The 14,695-nt window shown below is 39.8% G+C and overlaps 1 protein-coding gene and 1 long non-coding RNA gene across 6 annotated transcripts in view; one reads left to right on the forward strand and one right to left on the reverse strand.

The window, feature by feature from the left end:
• Positions 1-14,695, reverse strand: part of LOC146712974 (butyrophilin-like protein 2) — a 285,791-nt gene that overhangs the window by 227,499 nt on the left and 43,597 nt on the right. The window lies entirely within an intron of this gene.
• On the forward strand, positions 8,306-13,723 carry LOC146712982 (uncharacterized). 5 transcript variants are annotated; one of them, XR_014917532.1, is made up of 6 exons: positions 8,306-8,523; positions 11,037-11,792; positions 12,277-12,407; positions 12,651-12,759; positions 12,865-12,980; positions 13,123-13,723. It is a non-coding gene; the product is annotated as an uncharacterized LOC146712982 (long non-coding RNA). The 5 variants fall into 5 exon arrangements; XR_014917538.1 differs by lacking the exon at positions 8,306-8,523 and having other exon boundaries at positions 10,718-11,216; positions 11,301-11,792; XR_014917540.1 differs by lacking the exon at positions 8,306-8,523 and having other exon boundaries at positions 10,719-11,216; positions 11,329-11,792.

Raw genomic sequence — 14,695 nt, forward strand, 5'->3', positions numbered from 1 at the left:
ACAGGGTAGATGTACTTAAGAAACATGAGACTTTTTCAGCTAAACAAAGGCAAATATTGCAAACTACACAAAAGGCAGCCGCTAAAGCGTTTAAGTTTCAAAATAGAACAAACAAAACAGACTAAATTGTCAATTCCACTTAGAAATTATTAATTCTAAAAATAAATCTTAGTTTGTTTTACAGAAGAACAGACAAAATTGACTAACTTTTGTTAATATCAAATAAACTGAGAATTAAAAGGAAATTCTCAATCTCTCCTTGTTGTATAGCTTAGCTTTTCAAACAGTTTAAACAATGTTTGATGAATGACGAATTAGCGCTTTCAGTCAGAGATTGAGCATGGACCGGTTTATTGTATTTCCAGACTTGCTTTCGGTGCAATTTACAGTGCGCGCTACTCTGTTTGACTTGAAATAGCTGAAATACCTTCACACTACGGAACTTCTATGGCTCTTCCGTTCGACAATCTCTCCGGCATTGGAACCATCATTGGTTTTATTCTCCGATAACCTTCGATCATGCTCTCGGTTGATTTTTCTCTAGTTGGCACACTCATTTCCTCCATTACCCGGGCAACACGGCGGCTGGCTGCTTCCCAAAACAAATACACATATGTGGCTTGGCACTTGTGCTGTACGTAACAAGTCACGTGACGTGACGCTGCGGCTGTGATTGGTTCAGCTCTGCACTACTTAATTTGGATTGGCTGTTCTTTTTTTTTTTAAGAGGACTAGAGCGGTGAGGCCTATTGCAATAGTTAAATTTTTCTATCGAGAAAAAGTTATTTCACAATACATATTGTTATCATTCTATCGCCCAGCTCTAAGAGCACGTGAGAGAAACTGCCTGAGGGGAGAAAACATAATGAGTGCAGAGGAAAAGCTCGCTGAAGGCGGTGAGAATGACAACCCCACTGTAACATTAACCTTTTCCAAGAAAAGGTTCTCATTCCTCCGTGTGGAAGTTTTTTGGTTTCAAAGAAGATGATGAGAGTCAAAAAGACATAATTTGCAAGCTGTGTTTTGCCATAGTAGCAGGACCGCAAGCTAACACTACGAATTTGTATAACCACCTTAAACGTCACCATAAAGTGCAATATGACGAAGCTATAAAGGCCAAGAAAGTGACAGGAGAAAATCCGTCCCTGTCAACCACTTGCTCCCCTCAGGCAGGAGGCTCCAGTCCATTCGCACCAGAACCTCTCGCCATAAGAACAGTTTCTTTCCCTCTGCTGTTGGACTCATGAACAATAACCACATGACATCCCACCACTAACACATGACCCTACACTGTGTTCACTGCATCATTCCATGTTTGGCACTGATCACCACCTGCACTCATGTATATATCATGTATATATCTATCTATCTACTTAGCACTTTTAATTTTTATATTTATGTTTATTTAAGCATTATATGACAGTATTTTTGCACTAAGTACCGCAGCAATTTCCTAATGTTGTAAACCTGCTCAACATTTGGCAATAAGACCCTTTCTGACACAAACACACACATGCAATGAAGATCAGCTTGTTATCTGTCGTCAGTGTTAAAATAGTGTAAATTGTATCCACTGCTGGCAATTAACTCTCCAGGTTGCAGGACAATAGGTGAAACTTTTGGTGAAAGGGGGAAAAAAAGAAAAAGAGGAGAGATTCTGGTTTGACCAACCAGTGATCAGACAATAAATTTAGTTGTTAATATAGTAAATTGTCAGATGCTTTCTGCTTGATTGGTGCAGGACAAATAATTTACTGTATGGACCAAATTCTCTTTTGTGATAATATATTGAACATGCATTTCTGTTGTCCTGTCAACTTAGTGGGTTATGAGCTGATATGCAAATTACTTGATTGTTACTAGATCAGGGAAAGATGACTGGATTATAAAACAAGTGAATAAGATGTAACAGAGGGTTGAAATGAGTTTCTTGTTCCTGATGTATGGGTGAAGCTTGCACGACAACATGTCACATGTTTTGTGTTGGGGGAAAAAAAGAGAAGAAAAGTTAAATACAATGATTGGGTCTGTGAAAATGAAAAAGGAGTGAAAAAGCACAGACCTGGGGAAGGAATTCACATTCTAGTGATGAAATACTGCCATGAAGTGTTTAGGAAGCATTTAATGGCGAAAATTAGTGTTGTGTGAACTGTGCAGCTGCTAATCAAAAGGGGGAGAAATTTCTCTGTGTATCTTGCAGGTGGAACTAGGTCAGTTGGCCCCAGACTTTCCAGAATCGTGTGATATTCTTGAGCACTTGTGGGCAACCAGTAAATATGATGTGGGGAACATGAACAAAGGTAGTGACTCTTAAGTCTGATTTCAGACCATGTAAGCATCAGTCATCAACTAAAGCCAGAAGCAGCGACTGCAACACTGCATGGCAGATTCTAATCCCTACAGCATGTTGTTTCACCAGGAAGCAAAACTTTTCCTGTGATTTCTGGCGGATTTGGGGGTTTTGTCATAGTACCAGACTGATTCTGCCAGTTAGGTTTGGGTTGTTTTCTTTGTGTAAGAGAAAGACAGTTTTTTTAAATATATATTTAGACATGTCCTGAACAAGGCCTAATATGGTTTTGTTTTGTTTTTTTGTAACAGTGCACTTACTTCCTTCACAGAAAAGGAGGGTTGACCACATGATTTACAGCAGCACCTCTGGAGTCTGATGATCCAGACCTGACCGCCAGGACGCTCCACTGCTATTGTTTTTTTTTCTCTGAGGGTCTTTGTAGAGGATTCGGCACAGACAGACATGAGTGAAGGTGAAGCAGGATGTGCAGTGAACACAGAACATCTTAGTGTTGGGCTCATTATCATATCACTGTTGAGCTCATAGTGTGAAAACAAGTGAGTGACAGTTTTGATTGAACAGATGGAATGATCCATAATTTGGGCAAATTATGGCAACAGGAGTGTTTTTAATGATTTGGGGAAATAACTGCACATGGCACACTTGTGTCTGTGGTGTGGGATGCCTCATTACTCCTATGACCCAACAGTTGTTTGCAAGTGTGAAGTTTGTATTTACTCACTGATGTTTGTTTCTAGGTAATTTTGGTGTGGATGCGAGCTCCAGGCAGACCCACTTAACAAGACATTAATACTGATTTTATTCTCTAACACAGGGTTTACAGGGCTGGAGCGAAATTACTCCGGAGGAGAAGCCCTGATATTGCCTGAGGAATGATCTAACTAACCCTTTTCTAACTAACCCTAGTTCTGATGAGTTGACTCATGGGAGAGACCATGTGTCAAAAGGAGGGATTCCAGGTTTATCCAGGTTTAACATTAAACAATGCTTTCTATGTTTTCCATGAGTTTTTTCATGATGATTTTTTTCCATGGCTTTTTTTTAAACTATGATTTGTGGGATTAACCGTTCATGTACAGGTATTAAACCTCTACCCTATGCATTTACATGACTCTCCGAACATCAAACTCTTTTAGATTCCTGAGCCTGAGTAAAAGTGACTGGAGTAATTATAGCATGTGCATTTCACAGTTAATTGACTAATAATTACTTCTGTACATTTTGCATGGTAGTGAGACTGTTTTCCTAGCATGTAAGTTCCTGATGCATAAGTGCATTAGATCCTCATTGTCCGAGGAAACAATAATAGTTGTGAGTTCTTTTGACATGTGTACTGAATTCTGACACATTGTTTGACACCCTAAACGTAAGATTTGGGGTTCGTCACATTTCATTGAGGGATTTTTGATAGGCCTCAAACATGCCTGAAGCACCTAAAGAATGAGGTAGTTCTTCCAGTGTTAAATGTGATTGTTTTGGTTTCCCCAATCACTGATGTGGACACAGTAAAGATAATTGTAAATTCCTTTGAGAGGGTTTACACTGTTTAAAAGGGTCTATTGCCCAACAATAGTAAAGAGTACAGTACACTGCATCGATAGAGAGGAAAGATCTATCAGTCTGTTGTAAAATTTAGCTCAGAAGTGTTTGATATATGGTGGCTGTACATGGCCACTTCTGGGTTTTACCCAATGACTGTATAAAAGATGGACGATGTGACAGCACCCCAAAAATGAAGCCAAAACGTCTCTATTGCCCCCTGGTGTCTGGCTGCAGTATAGATCATAAACCCCACTTGCTCCATGTTAGCGGGTGGGGTGGGGGTCCGATGGGGGAAGTGTTAAATAAATTTATTCTCCTCAGATAATTTTTTTCCAAAGATTCTTTCTTTAGTTTTCAATAGTTCTCATCACGCTGATTTCTGTCCAAGGGGTCGCCATTCCCATAAGTTTGATTCTAATTTCTACCGCGGCGATGTTAAATTGGGGGAAACATTATCATAACAGCTTTGACTGGCAGCTGAAACTTGTGTATCTCTGTTTGGGAGATAGAGCATAGGCTCTGAGAGGAGGGCCAGCGTTTACGCTACGAAAACATGACCGAGTGTTTTAACCTGACATCCTGAGGTGTTCTTCAATAAACTGGACTACCCGACAGAAGGACCCGAGGCCCCGCTGCACTTTTTCAGTAAGTTACATGTGTTTGTCAGCTAATGCGTAACTACCGTCCTTAGCTAGGTCCTGAGACCTAGCTAGCTAAGATGAGCACGCGGCTGTCAGGATTCGTTTAGCTGCGCAGGTGAATGAATTTACACCGACTAAAGAAATCAAGAGAAACGCTCTGGGCTACTCAGTCACTAATTACTGTTACTGTACTTTTATTACAAGTATTATACTGTAAAAGCAACAGGCTGCACCCTGCTTCAGCTCCTGTGCAGAGCTGATTATTAAATATCTTAAAATTACAGCATGTTTTTAGTCTCTTGCCACATCTGTAAAGACAGTAACATTTTTTTTTAAAGCTTGTACTTCAGTAACTCCTCATTAATCAGAACTATGGATTAATGTACTGTAGTGTACTGTAATACTGAAAGAAAATGTAAGAGAAGAACTTCAGATCCTGAGTGTGTGAGGACAGAAGAATCAGCTTTATGATGAAAACAGTACAAAGGTTAATGTACCACATGTGCTGTCGGTGAAAGCTGCAGCTGTTTTATTGATAAAGTTAAAGACAAAAAAACAAAAGGATTAATCACCCCTGTTGCTGTGTCACTGTATATCAGCATTAAAAGGACATGTTTGGTGTTTCAGAGAGCTGCAGATCTCAGACCTGCACAGCTTCTGTTTTAAACACTTGATGTACTCAGCTGCATGAAGAGCACGTTTGAGTTTCTCTGACACAATTAAATAAAACCCGATGAAGGTCAAAGGTCGTCACTTGTATGTTGAACTACAAACTTGTGTAACACCCGTCCCACGTTCTATTGAGAGGGGCCCTGGGTTCCTGTTGTTACTTTCCTATTGATACTCCCTTTTTAATGCTTATGGTATTAAATATGCAATAAAACTACACTATATGGAAACAAATCACACACAAGCAGGTCAATTATAAAGTTAACTCCACTTTAGTGAATGCTTAATTAACAACACAAAAGAAAATAAGCAAAATCAATAAAGTTTGTTAAACAATGGTAAGGTATCTACCTCAACAGAAACAAAATAATCAAATCATATTGTGGGCCCACACGCACTCTCACCAAACACACACACCTCAAGTGCTACAGTCTTTCTGCTAGCAAACCCCTCGTTGCAGGCCTGAGTCGTGGCTCGGGTGCATTGGGACCTAAAACAATATGGTCGCTTCACTTGTTGCCAAGCAGTAAAAATAAAAAGCACGTGCAACAACAGTACTCACACCTCCAGGCAGTTCAAGAGGATAGCGGTGAAACTGGGTCACGGCTACCAGCAGGCCGCGGCAGCAGCACTCACAGTCGTCCTTTCCACGTGCTCCCACTTGAACACATAACTTCAGCACACCAGCAGAAGGGACCTCTCTGACACGCCAGCAAGATGTCCGTCTCCTCCTACTCACAGTAGGGTACAACAGTTCTCGACTCCAGTTAACTATCCGTCAACCCGAAAATACGTCTGTCGCCCTTCTATGAACTCTGCGTTCACTCGACACTGTTCAGCTCTCGTCTCTCTCACTTCCTGCAGAGTGCACACGGCTCCCCACTTACTCCAACCCCTCTACCTGAGACTACTTCAGGTCTCACTGGAGCTGTAGTACATATCAATACCATATCAAAAATAATGACATAAACCTCAAAATACAAATAAAAAGGTTGTGCATTTAACTGACACACATCACATACTTTGCAGGCATTTGTATACATTCTTGAACACATTAAACATTTGCAATTAACTATCAATATTAATGAACAAATTTAAATAATGAGCTACTTATATAGCCAGGGCTACACTTGTGATCTGGAATTCTTTCACAGTTTTTTGCAGATGGTGTGCTATTTACTATAAAGTGATTCAGAGTTATTCATACCAGAGTAACCAGAGAGGATCATATATTTTTAAATACTTAAATATATAACTTTCCACAGGACTAAATATAATATCTTTATGTAAAAGTCCGGAGCCTCTGGGGAGTATCAGAGTATTTATAACATTACACAAACCAAAGGTCTCCATCACAGTGTTCATGAAATGCTGGGTTTATCTCCTGCAGTGGGCCTACGGAGGAGTGCAGAAAATTTCCCTGTGAGGGAGCTGCTGGTGAAGATCATGAGTCCTGCTTGATCAATGTGATGAGCTTCAGTCTCTCTGGTGTTTCTTAACCCTTTAAGACCTACCATAGAACCAAGTCCACCAGAGTTTATATTATATTTTTACATGCTGTGGAGCCATTTTTGGGAGCATTTCAAGTTGCTATACATCAATACAACCATTATAGCCCAGATTTTAATAATATGTATGCATTAAGTGTGTAGTAATTACATAAATTGCAAAAAGTGCAATAAACTAGTAATAAACTTTATTAAGAGTTTTAAATAATGTACAGAAATTGAGAGGAAAGCAGAGAGACTCAAAAAAGGCACCGGTAATGATTAGTGATGTTCAGCTCATTGTCAGAGTAGCTGATATTAGATGTTATTAATTGTAGAGCTCTGTTGTGGTTGTTCTGTGTAATATAAAACTGCTTAATGTTACTCTAATCAGATGTGGTGACGTAATTATATAAATTACACATGTGCACTTTTAAGGCAGTATTGATTATTTTCAGTTGCTTAGTTTTGCATAGAAAGGGTGACACTGAGTAACTATTAGTTAATCACATGTTAGAATTGTATATACAGTTGCTTGTAGATGCCTATAGCACCTGCTGCTTATTGCATTTGTGTATACCATAATACGTAATAAACATTAAGACTACATAGTGTTAAAAAAAAAAGAAGAAGAAGAAGAAGAAGAAGAAGAAGAAGAAGAAGAAGAAGTACGGCGCTTTCACGGATTCTTTTTGATGGTAGCGATCAGGCGGAGACTTTTACTTCAAAAAACAGTCTTTATTTTCGCGCGAAGAAAATAAAATACAGATGCATCTGGAGATCATCCTATGAAGTCCTATTGTAAAGGCTGATTTCCCTCCCCCAGGCTTGTACCTGTGGCTTCCTGTCCTGGGTTGGCTGTTCTCCTGCCCTGCAGCCCATCCTTTTGTTCATATTCCAAGACTATTTTTCTATATGCATTCTTACCCCCTAGCAACCGCCATTTCATAATGTCGCAAGCAATCAAACTCTACAGTCTGTCTAACTCCAGTGTATCCCAAGCAATCTATTATTCTCAACAGAGCTAAACTCAACATAAACGGAACCCACATTAAAGTTAGCTCGGTGCTTACCTTTAGATGAGCCCACAAAAAGCCGAGAGAAACTCCGTGATGAAGCTGGAAGTCTTAAGAAACACAGAGACGGAGCAGAGACCCACGTGGTTCACGCTGATCTCAGCTACAATCCAGGAGACAAGGGTGTGCAGATCGATGCAGATATCGATCCAAACGTTGGTAGTGGTATACGTTCCTGTAAGTTTAGTATTTTACATCCCGTTTCATGAAAAAGCAGCTCTCTCTGCTCGACTCTCCTCTCCTGCACAGACACTTTGCTTCGCCTCCTTTTCCGGCTCTGCTGTGATTTGTTGCTGCGTGGTCACGTGACTCAGCTGCACAACGTAGCCACGTGGGGTGTTATCTCAAAATTAGCGCCTGTTCTCTTTCCCTAAACTCTTTCCTTAGCCTCCAGGAAAACGTCATCGTGAGAGGGAGAATTGCTAAGGACTCAGGAAAAGAGAGGAGCGATGCTGAGAATTGGAACAGCCTTTTTTAGTAGTGCACACAGCTAACTCTCTCTGCTGAATATGTAAAAAATAAAAGTGTAACTGTGTTACATGCCTGAATGTTGCTCATGGTCTGATGGGAAATAATGTTTTCTATTCTTTAGCACATCGTACAGTCAGCCGTTCACAGAGTCCAGGTTTAAAGGATGAAATCGTTTGTACTGATGCATCTCTCCTCTGGATAAATCTGTTCAATGACAAAAAGACTGAGGTGATGGTTTTTGATGGTTTTCCCTTGTAATGCCCTACCTGGCCCCTGGCAGAATCCACTCTGGCTGCAATCCGGTGGATATGCAGTGTGTACAGGTAAGCCCATTTGTTCTGTCCTCACTAGATGTGGGCGTGATTTAGCTTATCCAGTTTGACAGACAGTGAACAGAATGAGAAGAAGAGAATGCTTTGAACTGAGATTCTTCTTTACTTCGATCTGCATCTCCAGTTTACAGGCCATGTTACTGAGGCTTCTTATACATGGTATCCTTTATCCATTTTCATTACTCTCCTTTCTCTTTTCTTTTTGTAAAACTAAATAAACACAAAACAGATAATTACCTTCTCATTCACTGAACATACATAATGTACTAATTGAAACTTAGTTTTCATGACAACCAGCAAAAAACATAAATCTTAAGGTTGCCTAAATTAAACATAAACATCACCTTCAGTTAACTAGCATTATTGATCATAGCAAGTTAGCAAACACATGCTAATATACAGTCGCTAGCACACAAGTAGCTTTACAAATGAGTAATGACCACACAGCTGAAATAGTAACTCAGTATATGCACATTACACATGCATCACAAATCAGATAGTTAAGGTTATAGTATGTAATGAAAACTTACAGGCATGCGTGGGCAAAAGTTTCACCTCCACTGAGCACTTGTAGCAAACTAGCTGGGCATAACAACTTCCCAAGTACCAACTGTGGCCACAAGAGGGTGCCAAATCATACAAACAAAAGCATATCACCACATTAAAGTTATACCAACACACCATTTAAACGGACAGCATTTATAGAATGACTATTAAAAGTCAGCGAGTGTCAGTAATGTTAATGTGGTTATGTTAGTAATACACAGAGTGCTAATATAACAGCTTTAAGATGCATTTGTAGATATTATTACGTGTTTTACCGTCTTTATGGTGCTAGCTTAAAGTTACGGTGTAAATGTTAGCTTATATTGGAGTAAAGCTGTTACTGTTTAAACAATGTTAGCACAGAAATATTAGCTTTTGTCATGACTGATGAAGTTACTGGTTAATAAAATTTCCAGTAAAGTGTTTAATCGCAGCCACAGGTCGACAGCAAATATCTCGATTAGCTTCAGTGCATCTGTAATAAATATGTGCAAGTTTCAGTGCTTCGTTTAAACTGTATGATACTTATACTGACCCAGGGTCAGTGTAAAATACAATCCCAGCTGTGTGAACAAAGCCTGGCTCCTTTAATCCTGCATGACAAACCTCAGGATGCAGGTTATTATTACTCTTTCCTGCTGGCACACCTGTCACACCTGAGAGTCAGCTAGAAACTTACAGTGACGTGGACATGCAAAGACTGCCAGACTCTGTAATACTGCAAATGATCAGTGACTCAAGTTAACACTAAACTTTAAACGGTACCTCTGTGTCTCTGTGTGCTGAACATCTAGGATTGGGTCAGGCTGCATCAGCTGAAGCTGTTATTTGTATATATCAGTATTTTTTTATTCAGGTGTGGGGAAACTACGTAAGACTGCAGTGAAGCGATGTACCAGAGTAATCCCTGGCCAAAGGTATCGTACTTAAATCAGACTACTGATCCAGCCACATCAGCCTTTTGTGAGGTCTGTTTAAAGTTTACTAAAAGTGAACTGCAGGTTCCTGAGAGGTGGACTGTGAGCACAGAAACACATGTTCATACATACAGCTGCAGCAAACTTACATTAATTTTAAATAGATTTGTTACTCTGATGTCTGTCTCTGTGTTAGTCCTCTGACAGACTCGTGACCTGTCCAGGTGTGCTCTACCTGTGACTACTGGGACAGGCTCTAGCCTCTGTAATAGAAATGTTCTGTTATTCTCATTTTAAGTATTTAAGTGCTTATGCATATGCTTAGTTGTGACACTGTTATAGACTGTTCAGTGAAAGTTTCTAAAACTAGATGAACTTACTTCAGCGTCAGCAGTTTGAGAAAACAACTCCCTTCACAGGTGCTGATAAGGCCAAGGGCACCAAACAGCATAACCATTGATCCGTTGAAGTGTGGTAGGATCAGTTTGTAACTTCCTCCCTCTTCCTTGGAATGCATAAAGGAGTAGGAGCACGACCTCTGTGGCAGCGCTGACATGACTGAACTGTGATGTTTGATGTGTGTTTGCTCTCCTGTGCGCAGTAATAAATAGCTGGATCACAGCTCTTTCTGTGTTGCAGACTTTATTTTAAAAATTCCATGACCCCCCCCCCCCCCCCCTCCCACTGTGAACATGAATTGAATATTCAGAAGACATTTGTTTAAATAGTTCTAGATATCTGAGCTGTTGGTGTGTCCTTGGATTGTGTGGTAATAATATTAGAGCCTGCAATCTTTCTTACTGAATCTCTACTATGAGTCATGTTACCTGAGATTAATTCTATGTTTACCTGTCAGCCTGGACGAATGTGCTGTGTGAAGGAAATTAAATTAAATCAGATCTGAACTGCGTACATTTGAGGAACCTGTTCATATTTAATTGAAATATGAACCAGTGATTTTTTGATTGCTGATTCCAAGAGAGTCTTTGTGGAAATCCTTTTTGGCTTTTTGTTATTTTAATTCTCTTCTCTGTTTTCCAGAACAGTTCTCCACAGTCACTGTCCACATGGGTCAGTGGGACCAAGAAGCACTCTGCTAATGTGGGACTCTGACTAGCAACATCCAGCAAGACCCAGACAGCGTTTTCTATCTCCCAGCTGGAGTTTTTGTTTGTCAGTGACTGGAGAGTCAGATTTTTGTTGAGCTTCACACTTGCAGAGGTAAGTCAGTTTGCAGAGATCCCTCCCACCCTGGCTTTCTTATCTGAAACAGTAATATTTCAGTGACTGCTGCTTATACCACAGGTTAACACACTCTACTGATCCCTGATAGGAGAATCATCAATTTTGGCAACAAAGAGCCTGGTGGATGTTTGTTTACAGTCTGATGATGGGACATCATGCTCTGCATCTTCAAAGTTTGCCTCCTCATTATTATTCATACCCAGTAATGTGAAGTATGCTTATATCTACTATAACTGAACCAACCTGGTGCTCTTCATTTATGGAGGCTGTTGAGTCTGAATTTTGGATGTTGTGTATCTCGTGTTCTCTGGGCTTTGTTGTCCTCAGTCTTTTTGCAGGATCAGAAAACAAAACCAGGAGGCGCGTAAATGTTTCTTCTCCATGATGTTTCTTCAAATGTTTCTTCTGGATGATGATAAGACCGTGACACGGGATGCCACCTTTGGTCTTGTGATGAAGCAAAGCTCAGGAAGAAGTGGGATTAAATGGTACCCACATGTGTGCTGCTGAGAAGGATGTACAGGGGCACCTGCAGCCAAATCCAAGCTTCAGGTTAGTTGTAGTTGCAGAATGCTAGAGGACTGAGACAGCTGAGGCATCAAATGTTTGATTAAACAGATGAAAAAGAGAAGTTTCTTCCCCATAATTATCACTTCTTAAAATCTGTAGCAACTTCAAGTCTGTCAGCGTGCTGAGCATGCTCAGAATGTGACAATATATTTTTGTTCAATATTGAATTTCTTTCAGTTGCAATTGTTAAATGAAAAAAAAAAAATATATATTCTTATAATTTATCAAACTAATTTATCAAAAAATATATACATATATCTGTATTAGTTTTAATAAATTAATTTGACACCTGTATTGAAAATACCATATTGTATTCATACAGAATCAGTTTGGTATCATTGTTTGTCTGCTCACTGATTGTTGAAGCTAAGAGCTGCTTTGATCTGTTTAGATCTAAAGTATCCAAAGTTGAGCTCTGATGTTTCTTCACCCCTGTGTGTGATATGTGATTCCTACATGCTTGCAGAGCAGAGCGGCAGTTTGTGCTCACAGATGGTGACGGTGTGGAGAGATGGTGGTGTTTCCTCAGAAGAACCAGCAGAGTCACTTGCTGACTGATGTTCGTCTGCACTGCACAGAGGAAATCAACTGACCGAGGTTTGTCCAGTGACGTGTTATGAAATGTATATTTGTTTTATGCTTACAGATATGTTTTTCTTGACAGAGGCTCTGCAGAGGTTAGACAAAGCAGAGAAAGCATGTGCTTTACATTTTACTGTGATTTATTGAGATATTTGTTGCCTGATGTTCAGCAGGAATGGAGAAATAGAATCAAAGGGAGATGTTTTTGTAATCATGTAAGTAAATCTTCAATATTATTTATTTGCTTGGTTATATTAGGAGTGTTTCTGAGTGAGGGGGAGAGGAGTCATCATCCAGGTAAAGTGACGTAGATCCGTGGACACACTTGTCTCCCCTTTAAAGGAGACGATCCAAGTCATCCTTAAATGTTAGTGCTTTCAAATACACAAACATTTTTAAAGGACAAAAATGAACATCCAACTTTGACTGTAATACAAAATAAATCTTTGCATGTGTGTTTTCAAACTCTCAGATGGGCAGCATATCAGTCTTGGACTGTCTAACCTGCAGCACTGAATGACCACCACACATGAGCATGTTCCTGCAACATTCAGCATCTGATCCTTCATCTGTGTGCTTCTGCTTTTGGTAAGTAGAGTTACCCAATTCCAGTAACTCTAAACACATGCCATCCATTTCTGACGGCCTGGTTACTTCCTGTCAGTTACTTTAGAAACCATGTGGTCACCTGACCTAACACTGTTTCTTCTTCTTCCCCTTAATGTTCAAGTGTCACATGTCCAACAGCTGGAGAGGAAACTACACCAGTGTACTGGGATGTTTCACCAACACGTGCCAGATGCTGTTCCTTCATGGTGACATCACCAGAGACAGCCCCACCCACCTCAGGACCTCACCATTGATCATGATGATTAAAATGATGACAGCGAGCGGAACTAAGACTGTAAAAATCCACGACCAGAATTTTTCTTTCTAATTATGAATGAATACTGAGAGCCTCTTTCTGTGTTTTGTCTGTTTTGGGGTTGTTTTTTTTACCTCATTTGTTACTAACAAAGTTCACAAACTCACACAGTTTACATTCTGTATGTTTCCATCTTTACCAGCCACACTCTAACTGCATTTAAGAAAAATAATCCTTAGAAATCGTCGTTTTTCTCTTTTGTAATTGATGATAATTCAGTGAATATACTGCGCTGCTTCCTTTTATTGCGTCACACATTGCTTTAAGTTTTTCAGTGTCCAGTTATTTTTTACTGCTGTTTGAATTCTCTGTATGTTTGACCCTGTAGACTGTTTGATGGACTGCTTGTCTTCCTGTTTGTTACCGCCGCCTGTTTTTTAATAAAGATTTGGATTTCTGACTTCAACACAGCCTCTGCGTGTCCTCCCTTTGTGTCCTCTTCCTCTGTGAATGTGTTGCATGTGAGATTCATTTTATTAACAGCTTTCCCACAGTGAGTTGCATCAGCATTCATTCACAGCACATTGCAGAAGGATTCAGATTAATACAGTGATCTTACAGTCAGAATGATCCTGACAGAGTGCCACTGTAAATGATCTTTCATCAGGTAAATTTAAAGTTCAGTATTTCAAAGCAGGAGTTAAGAAGACTCATACTGGCATTAGGACTAATAATATGTACTTACAAAGTCAAAGTTTTTTAATTATGCTAGAATATTGGAAGACAATCAACTTTTAGTGTTTTCTGCATATTAATTATTCTGAAATAGAGACGGTGACCCTAACTGTACAGAAGCACTAAACAACTGACAATCTAACAGACATCATTGGCCTGAGCTGTCATGCACAGTGAGTCTGATCCTTTGCTGTGAGAGTCTGACAAGCATGTTTGTGGTCAGTTTGGAAGAAATAATATCCCAATGTTGATCTTTTTTTTCAATATTCCTTCTCTTTTACAACATAAACTGTGATCAAAGCTACTTATGTTCACAGCATGTAATAATACTGACAGTCCAGGGCATTGTGGTCTGTTGAGCTAGGGTTAGGGTTAGCAATTCAGACATATGTAATCAATATTAAACGTCTCTGACGTGGGCCACTGTCCGCAGTGTTGGGAAATCCATACCAGGCTGGAACGAGTCAAGGTAGGTGAGCATCCACGAGAAGACACAGCAGATGCATCCTACTAATACTGACAGGACCAGGAGACTCCAGAAACCGAGCATCTTCTCTTCAGTGCCATCCTCTCCTGTTACCCTCTCTGCCCGCAGCTCTTTGAGTATGGGGTAGATAAGGGCGCAGAGAAACCCTTATTACTAATTTGTATTATAATTCAATTTTCATGAAATATTCATATTCAGTATTGGTCCTTTTATATT

Source organism: Copadichromis virginalis, linkage group LG3 (assembly GCF_057382275.1).
Source record: "Copadichromis virginalis isolate Kocher_CV1m ecotype Utaka linkage group LG3, C_Virginalis_male_GT1.1, whole genome shotgun sequence".
In the NCBI taxonomy this organism is placed as follows: domain Eukaryota; kingdom Metazoa; phylum Chordata; class Actinopteri; order Cichliformes; family Cichlidae; genus Copadichromis; species Copadichromis virginalis.